The sequence below is a fragment of the Salvelinus namaycush genome, unplaced genomic scaffold (assembly GCF_016432855.1).
Source record: "Salvelinus namaycush isolate Seneca unplaced genomic scaffold, SaNama_1.0 Scaffold1551, whole genome shotgun sequence".
Lineage (NCBI taxonomy): Eukaryota > Metazoa > Chordata > Actinopteri > Salmoniformes > Salmonidae > Salvelinus > Salvelinus namaycush.
The window spans coordinates 55,001-60,402 of NW_024058288.1; the positions used below are offsets into that span (position 1 = coordinate 55,001).

General features: G+C 42.6%; 1 protein-coding gene across 1 annotated transcript in view; it reads right to left on the reverse strand.

The window, feature by feature from the left end:
- LOC120037046 (phosphatidylinositol 4-kinase type 2-beta-like) overlaps window positions 1–4,839 on the reverse strand; it is a 10,155-nt gene extending 5,316 nt beyond the window's left edge. The window contains exons 1-2 of the mRNA XM_038983261.1: window positions 4,761–4,839; window positions 563–632 (exon numbers count right to left, since the gene is read on the reverse strand). The gene's annotated coding sequence lies outside the window, so the exon portion shown is untranslated. The remainder of the gene's footprint in view (window positions 1–562; window positions 633–4,760) is intronic.
- Window positions 4,840–5,402: the final 563 nt, after the last annotated feature.

Below are 5,402 nucleotides of genomic sequence, written 5' to 3' on the forward strand. Positions count from 1 at the left end.
TGTGTGTGTGTGTGTAACAGTAACTTACAGGCTCTCCACTCGTCAGGGTGTTTGAAGGGGAAGGCCAGGCCGTTGTCTATAGCTGTGTGTGTGTGTGTGTGTGTGTGTGTGTGTGTGTGTGTGTGTGTGTGTAACAGTAACTTACAGGCTCTCCACTCGTCAGGGTGTTTGAAGGGGAAGGCCAGGCCGTTGTCTATAGCTGTGTGTGTGTGTGTGTGTGTGTGTGTGTGTGTATGTGTGTGTGTGTAACAGTAACTTACAGGCTCTCTACTCGTCAGGGTGTTTGAAGGGGAAGGCCAGGCCGTTGTCTATAGCTGTGTGTGTGTGTGTGTGTGTGTGTGTGTGTGTGTGTGTGTGTGTGTGTGTGTGTGTATGTATGTGTGTGTAACAGTAACTTACAGGCTCTCCACTCGTCAGGGTGTTTGAAGGGGAAGGCCAGGCCGTTGTCTATAGCTGTGTGTGTGTGTGTGTGTGTGTGTGTGTGTGTGTGTGTGTGTGTGTGTGTGTGTGTGTGTGTGTGTGTGTGTGTGTGTGTATGTATGTGTGTGTAACAGTAACTTACAGGCTCTCCACTCGTCAGGGTGTTTGAAGGGGAAGGCCAGGCCGTTGTCTATTGCTGCTATCTGGATGGCCTGATAGAGAGATACAGTTATTGATTAGCTACACATTGTTCTGTATTGATTGATGGATGTCTATAACCTGGTCTCTACTCTCTGTTCTGTCTGATAACTAGTCCTCAGACAGTCTTACATCATACTGAATGGTAACTAGTCGTCAGACAGTCTTACATCATACTGAATGGTAACTAGTCCTCAGACAGTCTTACATCATACTGAATGGTAACTAGTCCTCAGACAGTCTTACATCATACTGAATGGTAACTAGTCCTCAGACAGTCTGATATCATACTGAATGGTAACTAGTCCTCAGACAGTCTGATATCATACTGAATGGTAACTAGTCCTCAGACAGTCTTACATCATACTGATTGGTAACTAGTCCTCAGACAGTCTTACATCATACTGAATGGTAACTAGTCGTCAGACAGTCTTACATCATACTGAATGGTAACTAGTCGTCAGACAGTCTTACATCATACTGAATGGTAACTATCCTCAGACAGTCTTCTATCATACTGAATGGTAACTAGTCCTCAGACAGTCTTATATCATACTGATTGGTAACTAGTCCTCAGACAGTCTTACATCATACTGAATGGTGACTAGTCCTCTGAGACAGTCTTATATCATACTGAATGGTAACTAGTCCTCTGAGACAGTCTGATATCATACTGTAGAGTGTTGAATGGTAACTAGTCCTCTGAGACAGTCTTCTATCATACTGAATGGTAACTAGTCCTCTGAGACAGTCTTCTATCATACTGAATGGTAACTAGTCCTCTGAGACAGTCTGATATCATACTGAATGGTAACTAGTCCTCTGAGACAGTCTTCTATCATACTGAATGGTAACTAGTCCTCTGAGACAGTATTATATCATAGTGTAGAGTGTTGAATGGTAACTAGTCCTCTGAGACAGTCTTCTATCATACTGAATGGTAACTAGTCCTCTGAGACAGTCTTATATCATACTGTAGAGTGGTGAATGGTAACTAGTCCTCTGAGACAGTCTTACATCATACTGTAGAGTGGTGAATGGTAACTAGTCCTCAGAGACAGTCTTATATCATACTGAATGGTAACTAGTCCTCTGAGACAGTCTTACATCATACTGAATGGTAACTAGTCCTCAGAGACAGTCTTATATCATACTGAATGGTAACTAGTCCTCAGAGACAGTCTTACATCATACTGTAGAGTGGTGAATGGTAACTAGTCCTCAGAGACAGTCTTACATCATACTGTAGAGTGGTGAATGGTAACTAGTCCTCAGAGACAGTCTTATATCATACTGAATGGTAACTAGTCCTCAGAGACAGTCTTACATCATACTGTAGAGTGGTGAATGGTAACTAGTCCTCTGAGACAGTCTTATATCATACTGTAGAGTGGTGAATGGTAACTAGTCCTCTGAGACAGTCTTATATCATACTGTAGAGTGTTGAATGGTAACTAGTCCTCTGAGACAGTCTTACATCATACTGTAGAGTGTTGAATGGTAACTAGTCCTCTGAGACAGTCTTATATCATACTGAATGGTAACTAGTCCTCTGAGACAGTCTTCTATCATACTGAATGGTAACTAGTCCTCAGACAGTCTTATATCATACTGTAGAGTGTTGAATGGTAACTAGTCCTCTGAGACAGTATTATATCATACTGAATGGTAACTAGTCCTCTGAGACAGTCTTCTATCATACTGAATGGTAACTAGTCCTCAGACAGTCTGATATCATACTGAATGGTAACTAGTCCTCTCAGACAGTCTTCTATCATACTGAATGGTAACTAGTCCTCAGACAGTCTGATATCATACTGAATGGTAACTAGTCCTCTGAGACAGTCTTCTATCATACTGAATAGTAACTAGTCCTCAGAGACAGTCTTATATCATACTGAATGGTAACTAGTCCTCTGAGACAGTCTTATATCATACTGAATGGTAACTAGTCCTCTGAGACAGTCTTATATCATACTGAATGGTAACTAGTCCTCTGAGACAGTCTTCTATCATACTGAATGGTAACTAGTCCTCTGAGACAGTCTGATATCATACTGTAGAGTGGTGAATGGTAACTAGTCCTCTGAGACAGTCTGATATCATACTGAATGGTAACTAGTCCTCTGAGACAGTCTTCTATCATACTGAATGGTAACTAGTCCTCAGAGACAGTCTTCTATCATACTGAATGGTAACTAGTCCTCAGACAGTCTTATATCATACTGAATGGTAACTAGTCCTCAGACAGTCTTATATCATACTGAATGGTAACTAGTCCTCTGAGACAGTCTTCTATCATACTGAATGGTAACTAGTCCTCTGAGACAGTCTTATATCATACTGAATGGTAACTAGTCCTCAGACAGTCTTATATCATACTGAATGGTAACTAGTCCTCTGAGACAGTCTTATATCATACTGTAGAGTGTTGAATGGTAACTAGTCCTCAGACAGTCTTCTATCATACTGAATGGTAACTAGTCCTCTGAGACAGTCTTCTATCATACTGAATGGTAACTAGTCCTCTGAGACAGTCTTTTATCATACTGTAGTGTTGAATGGTAACTAGTCCTCAGACAGTCTTACATCATACTGAATGGTAACTAGTCCTCTCAGACAGTCTTCTATCATACTGAATGGTAACTAGTCCTCAGAGTCTGATATCATACTGAATGGTAACTAGTCCTCTGAGACAGTCTTCTATCATACTGAATGGTAACTAGTCCTCTGAGACAGTCTTCTATCATACTGAATGGTAACTAGTCCGCAGAGACAGTCTTATATCATACTGAATGGTAACTAGTCCTCAGACAGTCTTACATCATACTGAATGGTAACTAGTCCTCTCAGACAGTCTTCTATCATACTGAATGGTAACTAGTCCTCAGACAGTCTGATATCATACTGAATGGTAACTAGTCCGCAGAGACGGTCTTCTATCATACTGAATGGTAACTAGTCCTCTGACAGTCTGATATCATACTGAATGGTAACTAGTCCGCAGAGACGGTCTTCTATCATACTGAATGGTAACTAGTCCTCTGACAGTCTGATATCATACTGAATGGTAACTAGTCCTCTCAGACAGTCTTCTATCATACTGAATGGTAACTAGTCCTCTGAGACAGTCTTATATCATACTGAATGGTAACTAGTCCTCAGACAGTCTTATATCATACTGAATGGTAACTAGTCCTCTGAGACAGTCTTATATCATACTGTAGAGTGTTGAATGGTAACTAGTCCTCAGACAGTCTTCTATCATACTGAATGGTAACTAGTCCTCTGAGACAGTCTTCTATCATACTGAATGGTAACTAGTCCTCTGAGACAGTCTTTTATCATACTGTAGTGTTGAATGGTAACTAGTCTTCTGAGACGATCTTCTATCATACTGAATGCTAACTAGTCCTCAGACAGTCTGATATCATACTGTAGAGTGTTGAATGGTAACTAGTCCTCAGACAGTCTTACATCATACTGAATGGTAACTAGTCCTCTCAGACAGTCTTCTATCATACTGAATGGTAACTAGTCCTCAGACAGTCTGATATCATACTGAATGGTAACTAGTCCTCTGAGACAGTCTTCTATCATACTGAATGGTAACTAGTCCGCAGAGACAGTCTTATATCATACTGAATGGTAACTAGTCCTCTGAGACAGTCTTCTATCATACTGAATGGTAACTAGTCCGCAGAGACAGTCTTATATCATACTGAATGGTAACTAGTCCTCAGACAGTCTTACATCATACTGAATGGTAACTAGTCCTCTCAGACAGTCTTCTATCATACTGAATGGTAACTAGTCCTCAGACAGTCTGATATCATACTGAATGGTAACTAGTCCTCTGAGACAGTCTTCTATCATACTGAATGGTAACTAGTCCGCAGAGACGGTCTTCTATCATACTGAATGGTAACTAGTCCTCTCAGACAGTCTGATATCATACTGAATGGTAACTAGTCCGCAGAGACAGTCTTATATCATACTGAATGGTAACTAGTCCTCTGACAGTCTGATATCATACTGTAGAGTGTTATAAGTATGAGTCATGGTGCAGAGTACACAGTACACGTGTCACTCCTTTCAGAAGACACATGATCTATGGACTACAGTCCAAACACACAGCTCACCTTCTCTCCCTCTCCTTCCCCTGGCTTCTCATACTTGATCAACCAGTTGTCATTCCCTCGGTCTGATGGAGAGAAAGAGGGAGGGAGGAGGAGAAGAGAGAGAGGAAGAGGGAGGGAGGTGAAGGAGAAGAGAGAGAAAGAGGGAGGGAGGAGAAGGAGGAGAGAGAGAACGAGGGAGGGAGGAGAAGGAGGAGAGAGAGAAAGAGGGACAGAGGAGAAGGAGAAGAGAGAGAAAGAGGGAGGGAGGAGAAGGAGGAGAGAGAGAAAGAGGGAGGGAGGAGAAGGAGGAGAGAGAGAACGAGGGAGGGAGGAGAAGGAGGAAGAGAGAGAAAGAGGGAGGGAGGAGAAGGAGGAGAGAGAGAAAGAGGGAGGGAGGAGAAGGAGAAGAGAGAGAAAGAGGGAGGGAGGAGGAGAAGGAGAAGAGAGAGGAAGAAGGGAGGGAGGAGAAGGAGGAGAGAGAGAAGAAGAGGGAGGGAGAGGAGGAGAGAGAGAAAGCGGGACGGAGGTGAAGGAGAAGAGAGAGAAAGAGGGAGGGAGGAGAAGGAGAAGAGAGAGAAAGAGGAGGGAGGAGGAGAGGAGGAGAGAGAGAAAGAGGGACGGAGGTGAAGGAGAGAGAGAGAAAGAGGGAGGGAGGAGAAGGAG